A 17,129-nucleotide genomic window follows, 5' to 3' on the forward strand; every position below is an offset into this window, starting at 1 on the left:
ATTTTTCGAAGAAGTCTATAACATTTTATAAAGAATTCAAATTTGAATCATCCGTCTGTCCAGGCGAAAATACAATAAGAATCAAATTTTCAGTAGGATTCAAGTCTGAATGATTTTTTTTTACAAATATTCGAATAATACCAATCCTTACGGATACAAACATCAAACAAAAAAACGGTATCTATATTATGATAGTAGTTGTACGATAATCGAGATTTTTTTATTTAAGGTATTCCTGAAATTATTATCCAGATATTGAACAAAATATTTTTTAAATCTTTATAAATGCTAATCTGTCCACTGAATATATTTCGTTACAGTTTTTACAGATGAATTAAACTCATTTTGGAGCATGCATTCCATTTTAATCAAATGACAAATGAGAAAACCACTAACTTGAAGTCAGGAGCTTTTGAGAGATTGTACATTAAATCGTCAATTAATCCTTTCAAGACCCCAGAACTGTATATAGGTATTTGTGGTCATACAAGAGCATTTAGTAACAACAAATAAAGAAGACAATACAAACGCTAAAAGTCAAGAGAATAGAGAATTAAGAAAGATAATGAAAATTCCAACAAGAGAGACAGACAAAAGGATATACCTCTTTCAAAGAATACAAAAGAATAACTCTTTCAAAGAATAAAAAAGAGTTAAATAGTGTCATGCAGAAGGGAGAAAACTCTCCCAAATGAAAAACAATTGGAGAAATTATAGAGGCTAAGGGAATAAAATTTCAGTTCCTACATAAAAAGAAGACCTGTAAACAAGAACATAACTGGCCCTTGACCGCCACGGCTGGCTCGGATGTAGTCCAATCTGGACGTCCAATTTTCGATGACTTTCCAACATTTGTGGCCGTACATCGGCAATAACACGGCGAATGTTGTCTTCCAAATGGTCAAGGGTTTGTGGCTTATCCGCATAAACCAATGACTTTACAGAAAGTGTCTAGCGGTGTTAAATCACAAGATCTTGGAGGCCAATTCACAGGTCCAAAACGTGAAATTAGGCGGTCACTAAACGTGTCTTTTAATAAATCGATTATGGCACGAGCTGTGTGACATGTTGCGCCGTTTTGTTGGAACCACAGCTCCTGGACATCATGGTTGTTAAATTCAGGAATGAAAAAGTTAGTAATCATGGCTCTATACCGATCACCATTGACTGTAACGTTCTGGCCATCATCGTTTTTGAAGAAGTACGGACCAATGATTCCATCAGCCCATAATGCGCACCAAACAGTCAGTTTTTATGGATGTGTTTCGACATACACTTGAGGATTAGCTTCACTCCAAATGCGGCAGTTTTGTTTGTTTACGTAGCCATTCAACCAGAAGTGCGCTTCATCGCTAAACAAAATAAAATGGACGTAGTGCGCGATACGTATTCCGCACAGAACCATTATTTTCGAAATAAAATTGCACTATTTGCAAGCGTTGTTCAGGCATGAGTCTATTCATGATGAATTGCCAAACCAAACTGAGAATAAATCACTTGACAGCTGTTAATGCGGTAGCCATCTTGAACAGTAATGCCAACTTAAAGTTATATACCTCGAAAAAAAACACCCGTTATGAAATTTATATTTTGCAAATCTTGGGGGGGTGGTCATTACCCCCTGTACCCCCCATTTTTACGCCCTTGCTCCTTCGTCGCTCATCTTCGAACCCATTCTGCAACTTGTTTTAGAATATTTTATTATTATAACATCTTGTTGCCATAATTTAACAATCGAATTGATTATAGTCCGTTCAAGCAGTCCCTGACCACACCACAGTAAAAAAATATAAAATTCAAATCTACCAGATAAGCTCTTCCTTTCGTATCAGAGCTGTTAATTGGAGCAGCCACAATTTTTCTTCCGAAGAATAATAAATTATAGATGCATATGCTTCGTTAGGGCCACAAAGGCCGGCTGGTTGGCGAGATAATGACTTTAGGTAGATATAGGTATAGCAAAACCGAATGAAATATTCCCTGCTAAAGGAAGAAATTCGATTGTTGCCAACCGAAGCGAAAGAGGGTATTTTCGCTAATACGGGGGTGGCAGGGGTGATTGCAGGTAGTTTTTTAACCCTCATAACTCCGGGAGCTAGATCAGGGAAGAATTTGAATGTTGCAGTTTTCGAAGGCATTCTCCTCGTTTTGTATGCATACTATGAGTTTGTTCGTCAAACAATGCAATGTGGTTTTATTTGAACTATGTCTTCAGGAAGAATAAAGGATGGGACAGGGTTAGACAATATAAAAGAATTAATATTGACAAGTGGAGGAATCTTTTCTGAGCTATTTTACATACAGGGTGTTTCAGGAGTACCTGTACAGGGTGGGCAAATTTCGATGTTTTATAGCACTACAACTTTTAAATAAGAGGATACTGAATCTGATACCCCATTCTTGTTCTTATTTTCTGAGTTTATTGTTTTATTAGGTAGTAAAGTAGTACATATTTTTCCCGTAGTAATATCAAAACGAAATTTGATAGAAATCTCAATTGTTGGAATGGTTGGTTGCTATAGAAATGTGTATGTCCATAATAATTACAGTTTGACAACTTATGAAATATTTGACTGTTTTCCGAAAAAAATCGGATGTATTTATATTATGGACAGTAATTGCGACTCAGAAGTACTTACTCCTCCAGAAATAAGGGAGGTGGCAAAAAATATTGATTGTCAGAAAATGTCGAATGTTTTATTCCCATTGAGAATATTAATTATGCTGCCTAGGCAGGAAAAGTAAAACTTTGCTGATTGATAAGTGTCTGCAAAATTAATATTTGCTGTCAAACGGAGAAAAACTAACAAGAGAACTATTCATTTTTGGCCACCTTCTTTTGTTTTCGAGTTATAAGCGAATATTTCCCTCCTGTCAAAAATTCTATGTATGTGGAGAACAATTATCGAAAATTACAGCGAATATTTCCCTCCTGTCAAAAATTCTATGTATCTGGAGAACAATTATCGAAAATTACAGCGATAATTGCATTGTAGGAAGCGAAACTGCACTGCGATAATTGTTCTGTTCATAGATGCTTAGATTCTGTGCATCTTACACAGTTCGAATCTATGGCAATTCCATTCTAAATTAGTTTGACAGGTAATGTAACAGTTAATTCGGGAAATATTCCCCCGAATTACACTCGTGCATCAAAATTACCGGATAATTTCGCATTCCAGCGTGTTTTCTTTGAAAAACTGCATTCGGTCATTTTCATTTTTGGAGAAAGAGCCCTCCACCTTCGGTGTCGGGCTCTTTCTCCAAAAATGAAAATGAACTCATGCAGTTTTTATGACAACACGCTGTCATGCAAAATTATCGGTAATTTTGATGCACTTGTGCAATTACTTATGATAATTGCATTGTAGGAAGCGAAACAGCACTGCGATAATTGTTCTGTTCATAGATGCATAGTTTCTATGCATCTTACACAGTTCGAATCTATGGCAATTCCATTCTACATCAGTTTGACAAGTGATGTAACAATTTATTCGGGAAATATTCCCCCGAATTACACTCGTGCATCAAAATGACCGGATAATTTCGCATTCCAGCGTGTTTTCTTTGAAAAACTGCATTCGGTCTCCTTCGCCCTCCACCTTCGGTGTCGGGCTCTTTCTCCAAAAATGAAAATGAACTCATGCAGTTTTTATGACAACACGCTGTCATGCAAAATTATCACTAATTTTGATGCACTTGTACAATTACTTACAAAATTGACCCGGTGACAAAACTATACTGAATAAATTAAACAATGAAGTGGAAAACAGAGGCAGACAAGTGTTCAACGAAGACTGGAACAAGAAGCTAGAAGAACCAGATACGGAAGACCACTCACTTTAGAAAATGACGACAGCACTAACTGGAAGAGAAAAGAAAGCGAAGATACCAGAACTGAAGAAGGTAATTCAAATAGCTATTACAAATGAAGAAAAGGCAAAAATGTTTGCAGTATCACTGAAATATCAATTTGAGCCGAATCAACGACGATCAATTCAACCAATCAGTTGAAATACATAGAAATTCAACAGAAAATCATCACAATGACATGGAAAAAGATCCAAAAGAAGTGACTAATGAAGAAATTATCAGAACATTGAAAAATAGAAATGCACTCGGTATAGAGAAGTTAATTAAATGAAAAACTTACTATCAGGAGACGCCCGAGATGAAATCGTTGAAATAGCCATACTAAAAACAGGATATCTTATAATCTATTTATTTTTAATAATAATTTTAATAATATTATCCAAACAAATGGACACGGCGGATACAATCTTAATTTAGAAGAAAGGAAAAAACAAAAAAGACCCAACGAACTATACACCCATAAGCTTATTATCGGCAATAAGTGAAGTAATTGAGAAATTAACAGATTTCGTAGAAGAAAAGAAAATAATTTCAAATCACCAGTTTGGGATTCTCAAAGAACATTCAACGATCCACCAACTAGTAGGACTCATTGAAAATATTAGGGAGCAAATGAACCTTTCTACAGGCACTAGTGCAATATTTCTGGACATAGAGAAGCATTTGATAAAATGTGGCATCGAGGTTTGTAATTGTAATACAAAATGAAGTTGATGATATTTCCAACCGAACTTACGAAATTAATATAATCGTACCTGGCAGATAGAAAATTTAGAATGAATATCAATAGAACCAGATCGATGATTGAGAAATTGATGCCGGAGTTCACCAAGGGTCGGTGATAGGACCGCTGCTGTTCAACTTTTACATAGCAGACCTACCAAAAACGAATAGATACACAAGATAGCCCAGTTTGCAGATGACACCACTCTTTACTATCACTTTAGAATGCGGAAAACAATTACTAGGCAGTTACAGATAGACCTAGAGAAACTGATGGAATACTTCACGAGATGGAGATTCAAAGTGAATACGACGATAACAGTGCAATCTACTTCGGTGGAACAACAGTAAAGAAAGAGAAAGAAGGAAGAAAATCAGACGATAGAATGGAAAAATGAAGCAAAATATCTGGAAATAATTCTAGATGAAAAAATGAATTTTAACACTTTTTTACTTGTATGGATAAATATCAGGTGTGTGAATAAGTCTTTCCCGTTTTTTGTAAGAGATGGCTCCACCAATACTGTGCGAGTATTTAATGGTTACATATGTCATAATCAAAGCTTATTCATCTGTCAACAATTCCACACTAACACATTAGTTGAAATTTTTTCGCATCATAAATTTTTGAAATCGTGAAAATGTCGAAATTTGAGCCGAGTCGACGTCATTTGCGGGAAGTTTCACTTTATTGGTTCAATTTGAAGAAATCTGCTGCCGAGGCGCATCGGTTGCTTCAGGAAGCTTATGGAGAAGGTTGTGTCGATGATTCAAGTGTTCGCGGATGGTTTCGACGCTTCAAAAGTGGCGATTTCGACGTGGAAGACAAGGAGCGTTCCGGGCGGCCGCAAATCTTTGAAGATCAAGAATTGGCGACTGCTTGATGAAGATTCGTGTCAAACGCAAGAAGAACTTGCTGAAGCATTGGGAGTTGACCGAACAAACATTTCCAAGCGTTTGAAAGCCATGGGAATGATCCAAAAGCAAGGAAATTGGGTGCCGTACGAACTGAAGCTGAGAGACGTCGAACGGCGTTTTTTCACTTGCGAACAGCTGCTTCAGCGACATAAAAGAAAGGGTTTTCTGCATCGTATCGTGACTGGCGATGAATAGTGGATCCGTTACGATAATCAGAAGCGAAGAAAATCATGGGGACTACCCGGCCATGCATCATCATCGACGGCCAAGCCAAATATTCATGGCGCCAAGCTCATGCTCTGTATATGGTGGGACCAGCTAGGTGTGGTTTACTATGAGCTTCTGAAACCGAATGAAAGGATCACAGGCGAGGTCTATCGACGACAATTGATGCGTTTGAGCCGCGCACTGCGAGAAAAACGGCCACAATACTCCGACAGGCACGACAAAGTTATTTTGCAACATGACAATGCTCGCCCACATGTTGCACAGCCGGTGAAAACATACTTAGAAACGCTCAAATGGGAAGTCCTACCCCACCCGCCGTATAGTCCAGACATTGCTCCGTCTGATTACCATCTCTTCAGATCGATGACGCATGGCCTGGCTGACCAGCACTTCCATTCCTACGAGGAAGCCAAAAAATGGGTGGATGACTGGATAGAGGCCAAACCGGTCGAATTTTTTCGCAACGGGATTCGTATGTTGCCAGAAAGATGGGGAAAAGTTGTAGCTAGCGATGGCCAATACTTTCAATAATTCATTTGTAACCATTTTTTCACAATAAAGGCTCAAAATTTGAAAAAAAACGGGAAAGACTTATTGACACACCTTATACCTATTCGCTAATATAAGAGCATTCCTACATTTTGAATAATATATAATGCTTATCATCTAAAACGCATCTGAATTGGTAATTTATTTTATATTTCTCCTCTTTTCATTTTCATTTATCCTTATGATGAAAATCCTAAATTATTCGCCAATAAAGTAATATGTAATTCAATTAGTAACTTTTCTCATTCGTTATATGAATAACTCTGGCTAATTTATTCTTATTACATTTCGCCGTCCTACAAATTCTTCAAGTGAAGGAAACCAGTATCCAATATTCATAATGCATAAGGACGCAGCTTCTCCTTAGGAACATTAAAATCAATACAGTGGACAGTCTCGTGTGATATATATCTGCAGGTTTCCATTTTCATAGAGCTCCAGCCTTTTCTCCTTCGTATTTTTCTGCGAAAATTGTTATAATTAGATTTCTCTCTTAATACCGAAGGAAGAGATGTATTTTTATTACTATGTGCTGGCAATTTACTTTGTGCTTTATTGCTGTAGCAGCACTTGAGGTTGTCTTCTTTTAGTTCTCCGATAGCATTGAACATAAAACATATTTTGTAGGGATATATTTATGCAGAAATACTAGAATTTTTCAAGATGAAATGTGAGTTGATGGACAATATATGTAGGCAATATTCAAGGTTGTTTGTTTTTGTTATTGATTACATTTCGATTTAGGTATTGTTTCCGAGTCTAATGAAGGTAGTCAGTTGAAGAACCATTATGACCATTTTCGGATAAAAAAGTTTGGTTACTGATTTTCAAATTTACGCTATCACAATACCATCATCCTGAACAATTTTGGTTTTTCCTATTTTGTAACAGCTTGAAGAGGAAACATCACCACATGACATTCTCGTGATCTCAGATCTGTCAATATTTTCACAGAGGAGGAGGGACAAAATAAAGTGCGGTATTTCCATAACGATTGAATGATGAGTACAAGTTAGGAATATTACAATAGTTTTAACTTTCATTAAAAGGATGTAGCTACTTTACGAGTCTTTTCAAAAATTTAACTATTGACCCATAAGCTACTATCGGCAATTAGTGAAGTGATAGAGAAATTAATTCACAGAAGATTGACAGATTTCGTAGAAGAAAAAAAATATAGATCCAGATCAGCAGTTTGGGTTTCGCAAAGAGCATTCAACAATCCACCAACTGGTACGACTAACTGAAAATATTAAGGAATAAATGAACCTCTCTACATTCACTAGTGCAATATTGTTGGACATAGAAAAGGCATTAGATAAAATGTGGCATCATGGTCTGATATAAAAAATGAAGTTGATGACATTTCCAACAAAACTTAAGAGATTAATAAAATCTTACCTGGCAAATAGAAAATTTAGATAGAGTATCGATAGTACCAGGTCGACGATTAGTGAAATTAAAAACGGAGTTTCCCAAAGATAGGTGATAGAACAGGTGCTGTTCAAGTTATACATGGCAGACATATCAAAAATTAAAATTGAAGATAGCGAATTTTGCAGGTGACACCGCTATTTACTTCCACATTAGGAAGACAATTACTAGTCAGGTACAGATAGACCTATGATAAACTGACGGAATACTTCAAGAAATGGAGATTTAAAGTGAATACGACGAAAACAGCTGCAATCTACTTCGGAAGAACAACAGTGAAGAAAGAGAAAGAAGGAATCGTCAAAATAGATAATCAGACGATAAAATGGAAAAAGGAAGCAAAACTTCTGGGAGTAATTCTAGATGAAAGAATGAACTTTAGCAAACAGATAGAAGAAAACAGCAGAAAGGCAAGGCAATTGCACGGAAGACTCAACCCGCCACTCAACCCAAAAAAAACTTTCCTTAGAAAACAAGATGAAGATATTAAAAATTCTGCTATTACCAAGCATTACGTATACAGGTGTTAACTGATATAATACTAGAATAATAAGAAAGATCAGTTGCAAAGTACACTAAATACAGTAATCAGAACAGCGGTTGGCGCCCCATGGTATATAAGCCACCAACAAATCAGAGAAGAATTGAACATTGAAACAATTGAGGAAAGAGTTGACAAACAAAGAAAGAAGACAATAGAGATGCTGAAAGAGAATAGAGAATTAAGAAAGATAATACAAATCCCAATAAGAATGACAGATAAGAGGAAATACCTCTTTCAAAGAACTAAATAGAAAGAAAAAGTGACATGCAGGTAAGAGATAAAACAACAGTAGGAATTTGGAGAAAATATAGTAAAGGCTTAGGGAATAAAATTCCAGTCCTTATACAAAAAGAAGACCTAAGAAAAATTTCAACAAAATACGAGTTTTTCCTCTTTTTTGTTATGGTTCTTTGTATAATTTTATTAAGGTATATCCTTGAAATAAATCAGTGGTTTTTAGGGATACCAAACTATCAATTCTTTCGCGGGAAACGAAAAGCTAAAATTATTGGATGTTGATGTTGATTATCTGAGGTGTGAAAGAATTTCGATTCCTTGAAAATTGTCTTTATGATTTCAATAAGCGTACAATATTGTTTGTCGTAACTAGCCTTGAAAAAGGAACGAACTGTTGCGAAACGTCGGCGTTGTTACAAATTAAACAATAGAATAAAATTGTGTCCAATATTCCCAATATTTTCTTATTTAATAAATAACAATAGATGATAACCAAGTAATAATAAGCTAAAATTATTATTTCTTTTTCATTCGCACATTAAAAATATTGTACTACTATGTAGATTATTGGTAAGGAAACTAATTTTGTTATGAACTGAGATGTCAAGTGGTGGTGTTTCCTTACTTTGGTGCGGGTAATCACCAGTAATCAGTAAATAAATAAGATAACAATGTTGAGTGCCCACTTTTAAGGAGCGAAGGACGAAAGATGAAGAAGCATATTAATTTTGTTATTCTAACCAAAAGATTAATGACGCATTAATGCTAAATACGTACTAAACAAAATAATTATGCAACAGATATTTTTCTTAAGTAGGTAATCGTTTTGCCTCCACTTATAATTGTATTTATTTCTTTAGTTTCGACATTTGAAGTTATATCCATTTCTATTACCTCTTGTTGCCAGTAGATATTACGTTTACCTTGTTTTGACAATATTGAAGTCTTTGGACTTATCTACTCATAGGTATAGAGAAATCAACAAATGTTAGTTGTATGGATCTTATCTGCGAACATGAATTTCTTTGTGTTAAGGTCTAGAAACTAATTCCTTTTCATTTCAGGAGATTCAACACACTTCCGTTCATTATACCGAGCAATGATAAAATTTCTTGTTATTCATATATTCATTTATTAGCTTATCGTGCGTTTACATTAATAACTTGCGAAGAATTTACATATTTATCGCCTATTATTTGTTCACTGCTCATGTTCAATTTATTTCAAGAGACTCTAATGAAAAAATGATTCTGCGGGGAAAATTAATATTCACTTATTCAGATAAAGCTATGAAGTTGTACTTCTCTAAGCAAATGTAATTTTATTCATAAGTAGACGTAGTTATGAGATTGTGAGTGGTTTTACGATCAAAGGATAATTTCTACCTGTATTTATCAACGGTTGTTGAAGAGCTTGATTGATTAATCCCTTCAAATGTGATGTTTTCATTTCCTAACCGAGAATTATGTTTGAAATGATATAAAAAATTTAGAAGAAGAATTTCTTGGCATTGAACAGGTACTTATTGGAACCAATCCGCATTATTCATCACCAACTACCCTTTTTGCAAGAAACAAATTCAATTCAACCATAAGGAAGGTATAAACGTCAGGGTGTATCTGAATAACACCGAAAAAAATTAAGGGTTAAGTATGTAATGAAAATTGATGTGGGTATTTGGTATACAATTTTTCGAAAAACCATTCCCCCAACCCAAAAAGTTACCCCCCTTCGAAGATTAACAAAAGAAAATTTTCAACAAATACTATAATTGTATTGTCAATCGATGTTCGATAGATTCATTGTTTTTCACTATTGTTTTAGTTGTAAAAGTCTTAGTCTCCTGGAATCATTATTTGGTTGGTTCTTGTTGAATAAAATGCTTTTTAACATGAGCTACCAATACATTTATGTTTTTCTCGTAACTGCTCGAGTTTTCGGAAAAACATGTGGAGATAAAAATGAAAGAATATATAAATTCGGCTCTCCAACCATGTTTTTTTAAAAGGGAATATTTTCATCCAAGAGAAAGTAGACCCAAAAAATATTTCAGGGGTTGACTATTTCAACTTTTCTAAGCATACATCAGGTTTGAAGAAATTCCGAAATGTGTAGTTTTATTGACAAATAATATTATCAAATTTCGTGTCTTCAGCTCAATAAATGGTAATGAAAAAAAGAAAAACAATTGTTTTGTAAATCTTTATAGGAGTGTAACTTTTCTAGGGGGAAGTTTTTCGAAAAATGTAATACTAAATACCTACCTCAACTTTCATCACCTTATAAACTCCTAAATTTTTTTTGTGTTTTTCAGATATACCCTGTATCAAATCAAAAGAAGGCACAAAAGAAATAGAACTATTTTATATTCAAGTATCCGCTTATGTTTGCTGTCAGAAATTTCCAACAACATGTAGATATGAATAAAAATACCTTATCTAATTCGCTAAAAAAGAAAAGGAGAAATAAGAATAAGAGAGCCAAGCTTACGTCTTAAACTGCATCCAAAGTCCTTCAAAATCGAAGTCAGCAAGCTTTTAAACACAAGTTAACAGGATTTATGTCAACATTAACATAGGTACCCAACTTAATGACTCACTGATACCATTCATAATTCAGAAATAACTTTTGATTCTGATTCAAAAATATTTATTCATGTAAATAACTTGTTCAAGAAATCATTCGGTTATTTGAAAATAATTTACTCATAGATACTTAATGAAGTTTCAGTTTTATCTAGATTCAATTATGGAAATCATTGAACAGCTCGTTCCAAGATCGCCTGTCCATTCGGTTGAAGTAACATCACTTACATACACCTTTAAGATTTAGTATGGACTTCTTATCGATTGTACTCAGACTACTAAATATCAGATAAAACGTATTTTGAAGGATAAACTTGATTTCTCAAATGGATCTTCTATTGTGTTTAGGGTAAATGTGGGATAACTAACACACACCCTAAAAGGTCAAACCCTGATCAAAAAAGCGGTCAACTTAACAGCTAATGGACAATTATCAAATAAAAGATAAACATTTAATGATAGTATTCTTCGAGGTTTGTTTATTTATTACTGAAGAAAATAGTTCAAATACTTGATAATATTTGTTTAATTCTCTAAGTGACACCCAATCTGATTGAGTCATATAAATGAGGATAGATGCCTATACCTACTGATATTTGTTATATATAATCTTCAAATTTTCTTGATTTTTGTAGCTTTTCCTTTATTTTATGTATGGTAGTATAGATGCCTTAAGGGCATCGGACTGCTGTAGATAAGGGTTAAAAAAAATGTTGTTTTATTTTTATTAGGGGTACAACTTTGCTTCCGCCGTTCCGCAACAGATGGCTGTAGCGGTAAGTGGTAGTCGAAATAAATGGATCTTTGATGTCATCCAATAAGCTAAGGTATTTGTAAACATAACGCCATCGAAATATTAGTCGATTTGTGCCTGCAACATGAAGTTATTCTCGATTAAATATGTCAGCTTACGAACCAAATTATTGTCATTTGGGAGAGGTTTTAGTTTTTTTCTTTAATATGAAGAAATATGCGGCTGAGGCTCATCGAATGCTATCAAATACCTATGGTGAGGCCGCTATTAGTGAAAGAACGTGCTGAGAGTGGTTACAAGTGTTTCAACGCTTCAAGAACGGTGATTTTGACGTCGAAGACCAGCATCGCGGTGGAAGAGAGAAGGTTTTCGAAGATGCAGAATTGGAGGCATCAGTCGATCAAGACTCGTGTCAAACGCAACAAGAATTGGCAAGGTCATGGGAGTGACGCAACAAGCCATTTCAAAACGTGAAAAGTCATGGGAATGATTCAGAATCAAGGAAGATGGGTGCCGTACGAGTTGAAGCCAAGAGATGTTGAACAGCGTTTGTTTGCTTGTGACAGGTGCTTGCAAGGCAAAGACAAAAAATGGGTGCCTAACGATAATTTCAAGCGCACAAAATCATGGGAATATCCCGGCCATGCTTCCACGTCGACGGCCAAACCGAATATTCATGTTTTTAAGGCCATGCTCAGTATTTGGTGGGACCAGCTCGGCGTAGTGTATTACGAGCTGGTAAAACCGACTGAAACAATCACAGGCGATCGTTATCGAACGCAATTAATCTGTTTGAAAGACAAACTGCCGCAATACGAGATATATGATAAAGTGATTTTACAGCATGACAATGCTCGACTCCATTGTGATCAAGACATACTTGGAAATGTTGAAATGGGAAGTCCTACCCTGCCCGCCGTATTCTCCAGACGTTACTCCTTCGAACTATCGCTTGTTCCGATCAATGGCACACGGCGTGACTGAGCAGCTCTTCCGGTCTTATGAAGAAGTAAAAAATTTGTGGATCGCTTCAAAAGATGACCAATTTTTTCAACGCGGGATTCGTACGCTGCCCGAAAGATGGGAGAAAGTAGTGGCCAGCGATGGACAATACTTTGAATAATAAATGTATAATCAGTTTTTTACAATAAAGCCTCGAGTTTCTGAAAGAACGGCGGAAGCAAAGTTGTACGCCTATGTAATATGAATGATTTTTTGTTATTCTTATACTTAATATTTCTATAATACATTTTTTGTTATTTTATAAATTCTTTTTCTTATAATTGCATAGTATTAGGAGTTCTTGCAAAAATGGACTTAATTTAACATTCATCATATTTCTATCTTTTTATACAATTTTGAAATCAAATAAAGAAAAACCACATTGATATTCTTTCATTGGGAACAAACCTGGAATAAATACAGTTATTTCCATATTAGGAATATAACTTTCGATATTTTAATAATTACATTTGCACTACAGTGAAACCGTTACAATTTTTGGACTTCGGTGGTTAAGGGTTTAAAAACTTGTTGTTTCTTTCTACAATTGTTAATGTTTTCTCTACTTTTATATCATCTTATTAAATCACACTCCCTCCCCATTATTATAAACAAAACCACCCGATTCCTCACAAGAAACCGGAGTCACCATCCGAAGCATAAAATTAACTCGTCAATTATCGACATATCACCTAGCAACTGTCCCATAAAAGAATCCCAAAACACATCAGCCCCCAATCTCCGACAATCAGACGGCACACGACAGGCGGTAGGGCCTATGCCTCAAGCCACCCATTCAGGCCCGTCTGGGCTACCTCCTCCACTGGAACGAATCCGAAATTTGATTCTGCAGAAAGGGTTGTGTCATTTGCAATTCCGGGTACCAGACCGCCGCCACGTGCCGCGCATTATCCCCCTGTATATGAGTTTGAATAATCGCATCGGGTAAGGAGTCGTTTTAAAATGGCGCAACCCCTTGCGATGTAATGATTTACATCAGTATGGCGTTAATGTTTCCGCTAGACGTTGGGAGATGGCACATGTCGATACTTCCTGGTTGGGTTTGAGAGGTTAACGGTTTTTATATTTTGGATGTAAAATAGAAATTTTTGCGATTAATAGTATATTAAGTATCGAGAACGGTAAGGACATTTTACCGATCGATTATTGTTTGAAATTGGTAGTATTCAACCTCAGTGTAATAAACATAGATAGAGGGAGCATGTGTCATTTTCGGTAAGCAAATTTTGTCTCCAACATGAACTATCAAATTTGATATGAAGCGCGCGGAAATGAAAACATATGAGTGATAGGATATTTCACTCAATTAGCGAGTTTCTACACAAAGAACGCACTTTTTATGTCTCATAGTAAATCAACGTTTCATGCCAACTCAAATATATTGAGGTGAATACCTAAATATATCAGAAATTCAGAAAACAAAACTTCAAAAACGCCAAACGACGTGAAACGACCGATGACACTAGGAGAGCAATAGTTGTCAAACTTTGGATTTCAGCAGCTAGATACAGAAAATAATAAATATTCAGATTATCGAGATTTGTGAGAAACAAATCACATATCATATGTAAATGACATCAATAGTGATCACAATTGTTATCCCTGAGGATATATGATTATGATTTTCCCATTTTCCCCCATTACAGCTCGCGGTGCCTGGTTTTGAACATTTTGGCTAACATATTTGATATTATTAGACATCAGATACATGAGGATTTAGTTATTATGGTCTCTCTTAAAAAAATCTCACAATATGTCGTTTCTCGGTCATGTGAATTATTCTGGCGTCATCTTGTGGCATGAAAAGATGTATGTATGGAAGATCTTGAATTTTGTTATCTCATTTCATGGCAAAATATCGGATTACAAATGTTCAACTTTCCATATCTAATTGAGAATCATTCAAATGAATATATTTCTTCAAAATAATATACATTCATGACAATATAGTAAAATTGTGGATTTTGAAAATTTATCACAATCCGACAACATAATCTAACCATGTTGGGAACATGTAAAAATTGCGTATACTTACTCCCTCTATTTTGGTATGTTCATTACTCTATGTCTTTAACGTTCGAGATACTTATAGATTTTTTTCCAAAAAATCAAAATAGTCATTCGTGGCTTTAATGTTAATACTGTGTAGGAATATAATGAAAGACGTTGTCTCGGTGATGAAAGCATATTGATTGTAGATTGTTAAATTGACAATAATTACCTAAATTTACTTATAACACAGGGTAATTCCGAATTAGACGTGAACCTTGGAGTACATATTAGTATAACTCATTTGCTCTCGTTTGGGCCGTATTTAGTATTTATTGCATTACTTTTCTTTCTTTGCTTCTTTCAAATCAATATCCGCTGAAACAAAACGAGTGTCTGTTATCTAACGAAAACTTTTCTAAGAGATGAAGAAGAAATTTGGCAAGTTTTTAAAGTTATTTTGTCTTGTCATAGATAAATTTTGGAATTCGAAAGTTGCAGGCAAATTAATATCAGATATTAACTATTCCTTTCTTTATATTCCAACTTTCAAATCATTCTAATTCTTATTCAACATCTAATACAGCATAGTTTTGCTTTTTTCATACATGTCTATGAAAGATCTCATTTTTATATTAACAGTATATGTTGAGAGAATGCAATGGATGTTCATTTCATGGTAAAGAGGAAGAAGTGATACCATTAACGATTGGAAAACGATATCAGCCAGATGGCTGTCGCGGCTACGGTTGCAGAATCAATTTTCCATGGCCAAGTCTTACATTTGCAGCGGCTGTACGTCCTCGATAATTTCACCAATTCCATCTACAAGGTCTTGAACCGATAGTGGAGCATTGGCATAAACCTTATCTCTCACGTGGCCTCAAAGAAAAAAGTCCAAAAGTGTTGAATAACAAAATCTCAGTGTGACAGCTGTCCAGATATAGCAGGCTATTCAAAATGTACGTATAGTTATACCTAATAGTTATATCCGCGAGTTCAATTGGCGCATGAATAAAACAGCCTTGTATAAAACTCCTCATTTCATGTCATTGCTTTCTTCATTTTTTTCGATATTCTTTTTCAATTTTTTTGGTACTGATGATGATTGAACGTTTCATTTTTTTTGTACCTGCGTTTATGATAATTTTTTCTGAACCAACATATACTTATATGAAAATGTATCTGAGTGGAAAGTCAACTTACCTATTTGTGTTGTTTTGTTGAAAATTAATGAATAAAAAATGCAAAAGCGTGTTAATTCCGCCGAAATTTTTTCAGTATGAAAAAACGCCAAACCGATATAATGTTAATATTTTTCCTGTTTGACAGAAGCACATGCCGATACTTCCTGGTTATTGTTCGAAATCGTGGCATGCTGAAGATCTAGAAGGCGAATGTTCATTATGAAGGAGTATTTATTAACGGAAATATACCTTATATGTTAGATTTTCATGATTGGTATTCAACTTTCACAATACTTCAACATCAATGATAAATCTGTACGGTGTTTGGAGATGAAACTGAAAAGACTTATGGAAATATAAGGACTGCCAATATTATTCCAAATTGCTGAATTTCCAAATTCCAATATTATTTTTCTTCCATGTTAAGTTTTTGCAAGAATAACCTTGTATAATAATCATCGGATAATATAAGCTCATAAGAATCAAATCTGCGGAAAAAATTCTACAGAAACTTGATGAAAAATTTTCTGTCACTGTTTCAGTTATATACCTAAACCTAGTAGGTACCTACTCAGAATATATTTTATAATTTTCAATATTTTTCCTCTAGAAATTTATTGTCGGATAAAGTCACAGAATATAGGTACATATAAAATTCTATAATCAAAAGATGAAGTACTCTCATAAATACGTCAGCTTTTTATTATTCGTGAGGAAGACTGACATATACATACATATATACACCTGTCGGAATAAAAGAACTGAATATTGCATTCCTTAGGTCAACCCTTATTCTATGAACTATTCCGTTCCATTGTTCTGTTCTTGTTAAAAATAAAAAGTTTTATTTTGACTCAGATTTGGTATTTAGTATTGTTGTACTCGTGCAGTCATTCTGTATTATCAAAGAATAAAAGTTCATACAGTTCACTCTATTATAATTTTCAAGAATCTGTTTCTTTTCTTCAATAAATATTCGTCATTTCTTATTTGTTCATTTTACACCAAATTGAAACTGAAAACACTTCGATTTCAAATGACCTCATAAATAGTAATCTGGCGGTGTTAAATCAGGAAATCGCGAG

This window comes from Harmonia axyridis, chromosome 7, assembly GCF_914767665.1.
Source record: "Harmonia axyridis chromosome 7, icHarAxyr1.1, whole genome shotgun sequence".
Classification (NCBI taxonomy): domain Eukaryota; kingdom Metazoa; phylum Arthropoda; class Insecta; order Coleoptera; family Coccinellidae; genus Harmonia; species Harmonia axyridis.